The sequence below is a fragment of the Castor canadensis genome, chromosome 1 (assembly GCF_047511655.1).
Source record: "Castor canadensis chromosome 1, mCasCan1.hap1v2, whole genome shotgun sequence".
In the NCBI taxonomy this organism is placed as follows: Eukaryota; Metazoa; Chordata; class Mammalia; order Rodentia; family Castoridae; genus Castor; species Castor canadensis.
Genome location: NC_133386.1, coordinates 34865882 through 34880400, shown reverse-complemented (window position 1 = coordinate 34880400; position 14519 = coordinate 34865882). Strand labels below are relative to the sequence as shown.

The 14519-nt window shown below is 34.8% G+C and overlaps 1 protein-coding gene across 16 annotated transcripts in view; it reads right to left on the bottom strand.

The window, feature by feature from the left end:
• Ptprk (protein tyrosine phosphatase receptor type K) overlaps window positions 1–14519 on the bottom strand; it is a 504921-nt gene that overhangs the window by 392733 nt on the left and 97669 nt on the right. Inside the window, exon 1 of one of the 16 annotated variants that reach the window (XM_074075045.1) lies at window positions 51–307. The exons of the other annotated variants lie outside the window; for them this stretch is intronic. The gene's annotated coding sequence lies outside the window, so the exon portion shown is untranslated. Of the gene's footprint in view, window positions 1–50; window positions 308–14519 lie in introns of those variants that run through there. 16 annotated transcript variants of the gene reach the window in all.

Sequence of the window (14519 nt, the reverse complement as noted above, 5' to 3'; positions counted from 1 at the left end):
ACTGAAATCATATTTACATTTTGGTAAAATTGGAAGCCACCCAAGCTCACTTTTAAGCCTTTCTTTGTTTTGTTTCTCATGGAGGGATTACTGGTGGGCTCCACTTCACCCACATCAGACACATCTGGCTTATTTCAGCAGTTGCTCCTGACTCAATTCAAGCATGACAGATGATGGATCATTTTCACTGATGAAGGGGGTTCTGTGAAAGGCTGAAGCCATGTAAACAGAATTCTATGATTCAACCGCCTAGAGGAGGAGAAAAGACTTATTTTGAATTTAAAGTTTTGTATCAGATTGGCAAAGGCATCTTAAACATGTTCAACACATTTTAAGAAGATCAATAATCAGTTAAGACTTTGAAATACTTCAAGGAAACAGATAACTAACTAGAGGTTAGTCATTTACAAAAGCAAAATACTTTATCCTTCCATGTTTTTCATTAAAATGAAAACTCTTTCCTATCAGTATTTTTCTACACTTGATTTATATAGAAGGAATACAGGCCAATGTTTGGGTTTTTCATAATTCTTTTAAAAATCTTTAAGAATACAAAGTTAGTTTTCTTTCTGCCATTTTCTTTAATTGGAATAAGAAAATTGCATATTATCATAATATCAGCCAGTATATTAACTACTGTTATTAGATGTATTAAAAATTCTTCTCATTCTACACATCATGAAAGACAGTTTGACCTACTCCCTGGTTCACAGTAAACAACCAGTAACAAAGGAAGTAAACAAACGGAGGCTGAATCACATTAACTTTCTTCTTTTGCTCCTCTCTCAGGAAAGTAGATAGGTTACCATTTAGTGGAATTACAACATAAAGATTTCTCAAGCAACAACAAAAACTTGCTACACACAGACCTTTAAGTGGCATTGTAAGTTAGTGGCCATTCAAACCTAATGAGTCATTCTCTACATTAGGATGATGACTGAAGTTTTTGCTTTGGGCTTCACCAAGAATCAGGTCTGCTTCGGTATTCATTTTCTCATTTCTATACCACTGGAGAATCTGTTTGGCTTCACTTGCTCACCTCTAATTTCCAATAAGTACTTAAGAATGCTATGCCAACTAATTTGTATCTCTCCACAATATCCTATACCTTAAGAAGCAAAATGCTCTGCATAGTTAAGCGACCATTATACTAGCCTTTTGGCTAGGAAAACGTCTAGATGGTATTCTTATTATTGTTCAATATTTATATAAAATTTTAAATGTAATGATCAATAATTTGGTGAATGAGAAAAGATGTGATGAGATTACAGTAAAACCCCATCACTTCTGAACCTCTGTGAAAGATTAATCAGTGAAGTGATAATAACATCAGACAAACATGGAAACAGATGCCTGGCTCTACTTTCCAGTAGAACTCCTAAAATATGAACAACCACAACTTAACCATTCTTATATGATAATAATATTTTAGAGATTCTGAATCTCCCTTCCTTAGGATTCTTTACAAAACAAAAAATATTTTTAAAATAGGTCTTTTCTGGGGATGGATACCAGTGGGAGATGGGTAGGCACAAGGAAAGGATGAATGAGGGTGTACATGGTAGATGTATTTTGTGTTCATATATGAAACTAGAAGAATGAAACCTGTTGAAATTGTTCTAAGAGAAGGGGAAGGGAGGAAGAGAGAGAATGATGGGGGTGGTAAATCTAAGATATATTGTAAGCACATATGTAAATATCACATTTTATCCCCCATGCAACTCCTATGTGCAAATAAAATTATTTTTTAATTTAAATATTCAGTACAGAAAAATATAATTTACAGATATAAGTAGTTAACTCTTCTTTCATTACAAACCCCAGGAGATCAGAGACTCATAGTTCCCAAAACTGGTAACATGAAAATATAAATATTCTTTTGTCATAAAGTTTAGATGACTGGTCGATACATTAGAATCCATTTGTTCAACAGTCTCTAATTTTCCTTCCAGTATTTGTTCTTCAACATAATGACCAACTTAAAATCTTTCAGAGTGTAAAGTTTGCCGGGGAAGGAGGGAGTAAAAACAAGGCAAACATATTTCTTCAGAATGTGACCAAAAAAAAAAAAAAAAAAACCTGTAGGCTTTTTAAATTTCCTGTGTGAGGGGAGAAGCTGGCAAACAAGATTTGAATAATAGATTAAAAGCGGGAGCAGTGTGAAGATGGCATTTGAAGTCTGGTGTGATGGCTTTCATGCCTCACTTCGCACCTCAAGCCACAGCTTATATTTTAGAATTTTTAAATCTCTAAAAGCAAACAAAATAAAATATATTATTTCAATGTGTTGTAGCCAAGGTCATCCTGGCAAATAATTTTTGAACTGCCCTTAATTAATGTCCCAACAAACTGAAGAAAAGTCTCTCATCTTTATGACTACATATAAAGGCAAGTTATAACAAAAATGAGGGTTTCTACATATAATTTGCAAAAAAGACCAAGAACTGATAGTATAAGGTTTGTCCAGAAATGTGATAACAACAGAAGGGCAATTGGTACTTAATGTTTTTGAAGGCCATTTGCCTTTATATATACCCAGGTTTTTAAAGTACTTGTCCTTGAATCTGACCGTTTCACTTCTATAATCTACCCTGTATAAGTGCTGACATATGTGTAAATATAAGCTAACGCTACAAGCTCCTCCTAGGAAAAAAAAAATCAATTTCAAAGACAACAGGATTACCTTCAAACCAGACAGGCACTAACAACAAGACTGCTTGCAAATAGACTCTCAACTTTTGGTTAATGACTAAGAGTAAGTTATTATGATAGTTAATTCATGTAAGGAAGATAACTATTCAGAATTATCAGTTGATGAAGACAAAGCCTGCAACACAGAATAGTAACAACATAGAATGCAGCAATTATTTGACAAAACAATAAGGGAATAAAAAGACCCAAAGAAGTTACAGTAAGAATGTTGAATCAAGTATACAAACTGAAAGGCTTAGGAGATCAGTGACTGCACAGTATCTTCCTTAGCCACCAATTTTTATAACTAGCTATTTAGCCTACTGAAAACAAACAAGGGGAAACTGCTTATGAGAAGTAGCATTTTATGATTAACTGCTCAAGATAAGATTAACAGCATTACATTAACAGCATTGTAAGTCAGCCAAAAATAAAATTATCTAATAACTGAGTATAACTTCCTAGTATTTTCCTGGCATCTAATAACATAACTCATCTACTTTTCAGTTATTTTTGGTAGCTTCAGGGCTTATCTAAAGACACAACTAGAATGCAACATAGATTAAGATGTTAAAGAGAGTCAGCCATATCAAAAGCATTTCTGCTTTTGATTTTGTGACCAGGTTTGAACTCAGGGCCTTGCGCTTGCTAGGGAGGTGCTCTAGGACATGAGTCATTTCTGCAGCCCAAAGCATTTCTAATGTTACTTCATCTACAAAGGATGGGTTTATAACTTGGTCAAAGAATGTATACATACTTCTATATGAAATGCTTGGACCATGATTGTGATTATCTAAATGCTCATAAGATTATTTAATTCAACATTTTACTAGTAACTTGATATTAGTAAAATATAATTTATTCCCAGAAATTTTTTTTCAAAAAATTATTTTATTAGCATGTAATAGTTGTACAGGAGGATACATTGTCATATTTACATATGTCCTTACAATATAGCTTGGTTAGATTTACCTCCTCTGTCATTCTCCCCTTGCCCCCTCTCTGCCTTCTTAGAACAATTTCAACAGGTTTCATTTTCTATTTTTATATATGGATACAAAATATATCCACCATATTCACCCTAATATTCAACTGCTTACAGTACAGTGCACTATATTATGTTCATATATAGAGGAGTTGTCTCAATATTTTTCATTCTCTGACATTCAGAAATCATATTTTTAATTAGTGAAACAGAATACACACAACTAGCAAAATCACGTATTAGACATATTAGGAGGAATAGGAAAATACCTTCCAACATCAAGTCCCTTTCTAACCCCTCCTCTTAGCCCTCATTATTGTAATTAATTTTAGTTAACACTTCAGATGTTAGTGTAGGTTTTACTCAGATCAAGATGATACGTGGAGGAGGCAAGGCTGGAGGAAGTAAGGTATGAAAGTCATGATACAGAGCAAGCAATTTAGCTGATATTCCATATAAATGTATTTGACAGATTCTTTGATGAAATGCTCTATGGAGTGGATGGTAGCAGGCAGAGGGGCTGTTACATTACAGAAAAGAGTTGACAGAAACCCACAGGAATGAAAATATCTCTTGGGAAGGGACAGAAGAGACTCTAGATGGGAAGGGAAAACAGCAGAGAGCTAAAGAATAAGAGCTTGAAGGACACAAGGGGTTGGAGGATGGAAGTACAGACCCCTAAGATGGGGGCCTAAATAGACTGGATGGTAGAATTTGTGAGCCACTCAATCTAACTGGCAAAGCCGTAATTCAGTAATAACTGGCGAGCTGTTCATGATAAGCATGAATTGTATCAAGTAGTAGTACTTGAAGAGCTGCCTGTGAAGGCACATAAGGTAAGTAAGTAAGAAGCATTTTGATTCCTGCTCAGTAGATTTTAACCTTCAATCTATGAAGGAAATCACAGCTATTCCTTGCTGTGATCAGGTCCACAGTGAATGTTCCAAAACCAGCATTACCCATTGATGGGAGTCTACAATTCACCCCACTCTCTCTTATGTAATCCAAAAGGCACTGGCTATGTTCTATATAAAGATTTGTTTTTCAGGTATTCTGAGCATCTTGGAAAATAGACAAAAAGATTTCTTTTTGCTGTAGAGATATTGACAATAACATGGTCCTGTTTTCAAGAAATATTATTTATAACAAAATACTGAAAGTCATTAAAAGTTACGGATTTGTCATATGGCATCACCGTGCTGTGGCAATGTTAGCCAAGACATAGTCCTAAACTGGAATATTTGTGATTTCTTGAAAGACCCTAAGAGCTCAATGAGTTATGGCTATTGAATCTGATTCAATGGAACTAATTACACCTCCAAGGGTGAAGTGAGAATTGTGTGAGTCAAAGAGTAAAACTTTATAGTACTATAAAATACTGGTTTAGAAGTCTCAAGAGAAGGGAATTGCAGGCTAAGTACTTGAGGGCAGGAGAACTGACTTCCTCTCCAATAACCAACTCGACTAAGTCTGGGCCTTCAGTGGTAAGAAAAAACTTCCTTCCCAGCATTAAATGTATAACCACAATCAGAACACAGCCTCCAAAGAAAGGCAAGTAAACAGAGTAAAGCTCTCCAAAGACCCAAGGTATCAGGCATATTGCACTTTTTCTAAATTACAATATTACCTGGGAGAAAAGTCGTATCTACATTTATATGATTCAACCATAAAAAAAAAGAATCAAATCCTGCCACTTGTGGCAATATGGATGAAATTGATGTACATTACATTAAGTGAAATTAGCCAGGAACAGAAAAAAACAAATTCTGCATGTTCTTACTCATGTGTAGAAGCTAAAAATATTGATTTCATAAAAATATAAAGTAGAATAGTGGTCATTGAAGTCCAGGAATGAAAGAAGAAAGAGGAGATGGAGGGAAGTCAGATAACAGATACCAAACTATAGTTAGATAGGAATAAACACTAACATTCTATAACATAATAGAAAGACTATAGTTTATAGCAACTTATTACATATTTTATTTTAAAAACTAAGGGACAAAATTGGGTTCCCAACAATAAGTAATAATAAACATTTTTTAGGAGATGGAAATGCTAATTTCCTTAACTTATTACACATTATATACATATATTAAATTTTCACCCTGTACCCCCAGAAATGTGTACAAATTTTAAGACCTTTCTATAGAGAAAAAACAAAGGTTTTTATTTACTGGTTGATACCTTGATTAACTGTGCTGTTTACTTTGATTTTCTGAAAATAAATTCCTCTATTATAAATAATGAAAAATACATTGAAAACATAATCATATTTTCACACTGAGAAAGAAGAAGGGAATATTTTTTTAAGTTTTCCTTCCTCAATTGAGAGCAGTTTTACTTCAGTCCCATGATCAAAATCTACTCGCCATATATTGACAGCTTCAAGCAGATAAAAATAGCAGCAAATTATAATATAGGACATTTGGAATGCAGTTTTACAATTACAACCATTAAATGCATTAGAATTCACAAACAAAAGTCAGAAAGGCTTTATGGATCTTGAAAGGGATTAATGAAAATATCTGGCCAGAATTCAAATGAAGTGTAAAGCCAACAGTTATTTTTTAAACACTCAAAATATTTAACTCAGCTCAAAGCATAAACTGAGTATTAAATAAACAATAGGTTCTTTTAATTTAAAAGATCACATATATATTCCCACCACCCAGAGGTAGTGATGCTAATATTTTAGCTTGAATTTATTTCTAGTCTTTTCTATATTATATTTTCTTGTTTTTTATTGATGCTACTTAAGAAAATCACCATTTCTTTAAAAATTTGCAGTTCCCGATCATTTTGCTAATGATCTAAATAATAATTTTAGAGTTAGTGCTACTGGGACTTCTTTGCACAAATCCATAATGTCTAAATAATGCTATTTTTTTCTCCTTTGTGGGCATGTAATTATTTATATCATAAGAATTTCTAAAGCAATATTAACAATGGCAATACTGGACAGATGTAATTTGTTACTGTTCTTCCTATTTGCTGGAGTATTACTTGACAAATAATCTGGAATTTCCCTCCATTCATCTTCAGTGCTCCTTCCAGGAGAGGACATTCTTAAGGCATAGGGAGACAGCAGTGGGAGAAGCTACAAAGTGCCACAAGGAGTAATAGAAACAGATGCCTCCACAGCACAGATGGAATCAACATGAGGAAGAACAGGCAGCAGAAATATTCACTGCAGCCAGTAATGACAGAGTAGCTACTACCTCTCAGGCACTGTTCTAAGCTCTTCAAATAAAGTAATGAATTTAATACTTCAACCTAAAAAGATGGGTGCTATTACTACTTCCATTTTATTAATAAAGTTACCAAGGAAAGAACTTAATTTTTTCAAGTTCATATTGCTAGTAAGGCTCTAAGCCAGCATCCAAATTCAAAGTTTCTTCAAATGGTTGGAAATAGCCACTTCAAAGAGAAGAGTAACATCAAAGCAGAGTAGAAAGCACCCAGACACCAGGTATTACCAAGTCAAAAGTACAGGCTGAACAGCAGCTTTTTAAATGATAGGCCAGATAACTCTGGCCTTCCTACAAATGCAGGGAAGATTTCTACAGAAATGTTTTTGACTAAACTACAGCCAATTTCAAGAGTTCGCTTTTTAAAAAGGTGTATTTCATACTTCAAATACTCCCACATAGTGGCATAATGGCTTCCTGTTGGCCCAGGAATCTCACAGACTTCTCAAGCCAGTGAATTTTAAGTAAGTGGTTGGCACTTGTTCTATCTTGCTGCCTTCTCCCTGTTTCTTCTGCTGCTGAGGGGGAGGGTGGCATGGACTCTTTTTAGCAGCTGTGACTCAGCTGTCTACTCTGCATGCCTACACTAGGAATTTGGACAACCCTTTGGAGATGCCATTTACAATCAAGAAATTGTTGGGAGATCAAGATCTCTGTACCTCTTTCAGTTAGTATCTCTTTTGTGTAGTAAGTATTTTTAACCTAGTTTATTTCAGCATCTACAACCCATCTATTTCCTCAGTAGTAAAGGGCATTTAATTTACTAGAACCAGCTATTTAAGGATGGAACTGTATTTAAGCCGCCTACATCTCACTAAAGCAGGACAAGGCAAGGATAATCAAAAGTGTATTCTGACAAAGTTCAAAGCAATTCTACAAATGAAAAGAAACAAAATATCAAAAGTGTCTGTCTACATAGAGTGCTGCTAGGAACAGTAAAAAAAGAACATTTACTTGTCGCCTTCCTACATGAAGTCCATCCTAGTTTTCTAAGAAAATTCAAGGCTCAAAATTCTAAATGCTCGCTTACCTATAGAGAATGAGTACAATTCTCCACCCACCATAGGAATGTACTCTAGTGTCTCAGGACACATGGTCTCTCTGCATCTGCTTGGATATTTTTCATGTCCTTCAACTTAAGAAAGGGCAGGACTCTATGCTATCAGTGGTATTCCTCCAGATGAATTTGAAGCCACTTGACTATTCCTATGGAATGGCATGGCACTTTTGAGAAATTGTATCTTACCAAAAGCTACTGTTGCATGCTTACTAGTCAGTAGACTTTAGAACGAGAAAAGACTTTGAAATAATATTAGCACAGGTCAGTTTTGCTTCAATCCAGACCACAATTTAGCTTAGTGGTACATATATGTGAAGTGGTGCATATATGCGAAGCTTACTATAAGTTACTTTAGAGAGGTACCTTCTTTCTGACTCAACTTTTCAAAACAAAGCTTATTTTACATCTACTTTTCCCTACTCAAACTAAAATCTACTTAATTTTCTCTTTCCATCCCATTGAATTAACTTTAATTATCCTGATTTTTTTTTTAAAGACTAATAAAAGGTAAGTCACCAAAAGAAAACAGCAATTACCACATTGGGATTCATTCTGATGTCTCTTGGGTCACAACTTTGACAAAGGTGAGAGTGGATCCATTCAACCTTTCAGAAGAATTGAACAGAATAAAAAATCCACTCTCTCTAAACTCTAAGGCATAAACATGTGTGTAACTAAATATATGTGTAATGCTATGTAAGAATAAATGTTTACAGGAAAAGGTCACATTTTCTCCAACACTTAGTATTAAAGTTCTAGAAGTAGATGTCAAGTTTTTACATGAATCAGTTCCCTATGTTGTAGAAAAGGTACCACTGCCCTCCTTTCATACCCAGGATTCTCTGAGGTTGATTGATTTTCCTAGCCTCACAGTGAGTGCTAAGAGACTCCAGCCCACGACCCCGCCATCCTAATACAGCAATTCTTCTTTTCTTGCACAACTGCTCTGTAATGTTTATTATTCAATCAATTTAATTTTCATAATTTTGATAGTGTTCACAAATGAAACTTTCTTAAAGCAGAAAAGTTGTTTAAAGATAGACGATATTGTATGGAATTCATCTAATTGTTTTTTTAAATGAATGAAATAGGTGAGAAGTTGGATTGCTTTGCCAATTCTTATTTTAAAACCTCATCTTTTGGAGATTAGTTCTTTTATTGCTCTGTCCAGTTGATCTGAAGTAATAATGCCATGTCCAAGCTTTGCTAAATGTGGAATACAGAAAATGAGAAACCAAACACTTCAGGAGAGATTAAATTTTTTAAAAGAAAGAAGGAAACCTAAGTGGATTTATGAAATCACATATTATGTGTCAGTCATGATAGGTGGTACTTTCATTTAATTTCATTATCTAATATTCACAAATATTAATTTCCACATTTTTACTTCATATGAAATGTTAAGTAATTTCATATTTACAAACAAGATCACTGAAAATGTTCTCATTTCACAGCTCAGAAAACTGAGAGGTGCAGCAGTTCATTGATTTGGCCACGGTTACAAAGTAATTAACTGAATAAAACTTGTACCTATGTGGTTACAGACAGAATCTATGTGATTCTTAAATTTTGATTTTTCAAACAAAAGCAAAGATGATGATGACATGAGAGGCTGAGGAACTGGCAGGGAAGGTTAATATGCACTTGATCTTGATTAAGCAAGTTTTAGCCAATCAAGATGTCCTAAGGGGCTTTTTTTTTAATTTGACAGCATTTCTTCTAATTTATTCATGCTTGCTCATGTGTTTCAGGTTTAGCACAACACTACAGAAAACACGAGACAGAACCATTCTCTGTGTGTCGCCTTCCACACCTCCTCCCTGAACACCTCAGACCTCTCCAATGACAAATTAAGTTTGTGAAAATTAAAAGGAACAGCGTTTTCCTCGAATTATATTTGTTTTTATTCTGTTAAAAATCTAGGCTCCATCCTATAAATATGTCACTTGTGCCTAATGTACAAGGCCACGAGACAATCTTCCCAATTAAACAAAGCTTTTACTCTTAGTGAATAAACAGTTAAATATAATTTTAATAAACACAAATGAACATATTTGTATTTCAGTAATGAAAAGAGTGCCATTTGAAACATACAGTGAGGAAAAACCATAAAGACACAGTTCTCCCAAATCACCCTCACAAAGCCCTCTGCAGACATGATTCTTGAAAGTCTCCTCCGTTTCTGAGAGAATTGTCTGGGGCAAAAGCAGCAGACCCTGAAGCCTACCTAGCAGCAGAGGAGCTGAAGTCAATGGCATGAAAAACAAACCCTAACCAATAATTGTTACAATGACAGTACCACTAAGTTCCCTCTGTAAAAGATGTGTGGTGTTCATTCACTCTGTCACAGTAACCTGTGTGAATCCAGCAAAGACAGGAATATGTGACACATAGAAAGGTTTAAGTGACTGTTCAAAATAATTGAAAATGTAACCAGGTGCTCGTCATCCCAAGCTACCCAGGAGGCTGAGATCAGAAGGATCATGGTCCCCAGGCTACCAGGGACAAAAACAGTTTGTGAGACCCCATCTCAACAGAAAAAAAGCTAGGTGTGGCATGTGCCTGTCATCTTAGTGAATGTGGAAAGTATAAAATGAGAGAATCTCTGACCAGGCTGGCCTAGGCAAAAGGCAAGACCCTATGTCCAAAATAACCAAAGAAAAAAGGGCTGAAGCATGGCTCAAGTGGTACAATGCCAGCCTAGCAAGAGTGAAGCTCTGAGTTCAAGCCACAGTACGAAAGAAGGAAGAAACATAAAATGAAAAATTCCATTCTTACAGACATATTTATAAACAAACAGGTATGCAAAATTTGTGAGGCTTGCAATTCAATGTTTGGGCTAATAATTTCTTTTTAATTATCATCAAACTCACTAAATAGAGTTACAATAAAAAAATACGATTAACATGTAAATACTTAATACTTTGGCTTGTCATCAATTGAGTTAAATATAAATAATCACGATATGAGAAATACATACCATGTTCACAGGTGTGATAGGATAAGTGACTAATAAGCAATATACTTTGAGTAGGTCGTAAGACTTCACAGAAAATCTCACATATGGACTAAATTTTGAAGGAAGAATGAAAACTACCTGACAAAGCAACATGGCTCAACTTTGTGGGCACTGCCTAGTTTATGAGGGGATACTAAGACAAGAACTGGAGAAGCAAACACTTAGTTACAATACACTTGCATGTTATGCTTAGTATTTCCTGGACTTATAGCTTGGAGACAAAAAACTTCCTTAGCGGTAGGATAAAGGATGATTTAGAGGGCCACACACAGAAAGGTGTATGAGGAAATCATTGCAATAGTTCTCCCCAAAATTTCATATGCTCCAAATAAAACTTTCCTTCTGAAAAATGTAGTTTGAAGCAGCAACTACAGAACTCATTAAAAACTTGTTCTGTATGTCCTGAAGTACATACAACAAGCTTCATCTACTATAACATGTCCTAGGCCTCAAAATCAATACCAGAACACCCCTAAAATGGAATACCAAAGGGAGAACTGATAAAGAATTCACATCTCTGAAAAATTTTAAATCTTAGATGGGGTGCCTCTGACTTTTTATCAAACTACCTTCTTGCCTACACAATTCTCTTTACCCATTCCTGTTTCTGAAGCTGTTCCTACCAAAAAACACTTCACAGTAATGAACCCTTGTGGCTCTATAAAGCAGTCTATTATATCAACAATAAACACCACTCCCCCAATGGACTTAATTAATCACTAAGAACTCTTTCCTCCTCTTCTGAAAGTTTTAATCTAGATTTTATAGAGAAATATTCAAATATTCTTTATAGAGAATAATTCAAATTTATAGAGAAATCTACAAATTAGTATTCAATTATACCAAAGAAGGTAAAAATGGTAGGACTGAGGTGGTTGTGGTTGTTTTATTATACTATATTACATGATGCTCAAAGAACTTCAGAAAAAATATTTGGGGCAAAGAACCATTATCTGAAGCATAAAACCCAGTCTATTCAATCTGTGTCCCAAGTTAGGCCAACAGTACAAAAGAAAAGGCTAACTGTGGTCTTTAGCTTCCTCTTTCAAATTGTGGAAGGTGAAAAGGCAGAATAGAAATGCAGTAGGAACCCAATCTGAGGTCCTGTTGTAGACTTAGATTTCCAATATGTTTGCTGCTCTAGAAGCCCCTGGCTACCAATGTAAAGTACCACGCAAAAAGACCAATTCTGGGGTGGAGAGGATCACGCACTTGGTGTTTCCAACCAAAAGCTATGAAGCAAAAATGTTAAGAATATCTTTTCTTCCAAAGTCTTCCCCCTAAAAAAGAAAGTAACAAGGATCCAAAGCTATGCTTACAAACTTCCTAATATCAACCCTTTCCTTTTGTGGAAACTGAGGATGTCGGTTAAGTTAGGTATGAAATTCTTCATAATTGCTGCTTAGTTCTAAGTTCAAGTCACATCTAGAAAGTGAATAATCATACATAACATTAAATATGTGAGATGTAATGTTGTGAGCTTATTCCATTGCATTTCTAAACCTTGTTCATGTGTGTTCAGTCTATCTAAAACTTTGTTTAAAATATAGCCACCTGTTCTCCTCAAAAGAGGAAAGGGAACACACTGCCATTGGCTATGAAAGTTACAGGGGAAAAAAAACATTGTCTCTGAAATAAATAAGTGAAATTGAAAAGTATAAACTGTCTCAATGAGTTGCAAATTCTGGGAAGATCTTTTCTTTCCATGCACGGTAAAAGTAATCATTAAAATAAATACAAGACTCTAAACTCAACAATTTGCGTAATTTTGCCTGAAACTCTCGCTAGCAAAAAGCTAAAACATGTATTTTTTCCTTCTTTGATCTGTGACTCATCGTCTTTTTTCAAGTAATAAATATTTAATCACCACCCAATAAATCCAAGACCATTTTCTTACTAGCATGGAGCATGCTTCTGTGAATGACATTTTGCTGCTATCATGAGTGCTTGCAGTTCTATGAAAAGGCCTGGAATGGATAAAAATTACAACACCAGAGTCATTATAACAGGAAGTACAGCTATGTGTGAGAGAATACCAGGAATGCAATTTTACATTTGCCATTTATGGTCAAGAAGAACTTAAGGAAAATGACAGTACAAAGACTAAGCTATAAAATATTTTGCCAATGAGGGCTGAAGAAGGACATTCGAATTGTTGGAACAGCATAAGACACAAAATCACAGTGTATATTGGGGAATGGTGTACCACATAGTTTAGATTTGAACCAGAAAAAAAACAATGGCAGAGAAAGTTAGAAATTAGATGGATGATCTAGATATGCATGATAAAATCCAACTGTGGTATCTGGGAAAGAATTTCTATGCCCAGGTAAAACATTTCACCTTCCTACATTATGTTCTAGATACCTGTACAAAATCACCCATTTTCAGACATTTTAAATCAATACTCACCAAAATCAATAGGCTAATTTTTCCCAATAGCATATTTAAACATTTATCATAATTTTATACACAAACTGGTAAAGAAAACTATTCATGTTTTATCTTAATTATAAAGCAACAAATTTGGGGGGAGATTAAACCTTACTACATAAACAAAAGTTTAAGAAATATAATTTTCTGACTTACAAGTCTGGAAAAGTGGGAGAAAAAGGTGTAAAGAAAAAAAAGAAAGAAACGGCAGACTGGTTGTCAGAAGCAGTAAATATTTTAAGAGAAGGCTGGTAGTAATGGCAAAGATAGAATTCTGTCTATTACTCAAAAAAGTGGGATTAAGAGTAGGGAAGTAAGAAAACTTTACTGTTTAGGGTTTTTTTTTTTCTTTTTTGAATCTAATAATCTTGTACTTTATCTGCAATAAAGTACAGTTGAAATGCTGTACTTAAAATCCTTTTGGTATAACAAAGGTATGGGTTCGGTTACCATTTTTTGGCAGTTTTCTAAGAACACCTTATTCTTGTAAACTAACAATTCACAATTCATGAGGCTCAGCCCATTCAAACAAGAAAACACACATTGCTAAGCAACATACAAAGGCTCACACACCTTACAGCCTTGGCCAGCAACCAGGAAGCAACAGAGCTGCTTTGTACTTCTTAGTGTTCCCCTAACTACAACCTCTTTTTGTGTGTGTATTCTCTAAGTGTGCTGATAAAGGGTTATGTACGATTATTGTGATACATTATTTTCTCCCTTTTAACTAATTATTTAATATGAATTTAATGTGGATTTCTTACATGTGTACACGTGAGCATGGTTATGTGAAAGTGGATTTTATACCTTATAAATCACTCTGCAAGAGAAAGGCCACCTTCTCTCAACAAGCTTAAGTCTTTATCTGTGAAGTGTCTGTAGCATAACGTAATTCTCAATGGTCATACTACTGAGTAGAGAAAAAAGACATACCTCAAAGCAAGGAAAATGAAACCAGCACACAAAAAGAAATTGAGAAGCAGATGATGGAAGAAAAAGATAGCACTGGGTCTGGGTCCCAGTTGTAGTGTTGGAAAGATCAGATTTTATCCCCGACCTCCCCGGGGTTTGTTGTTATTGTTT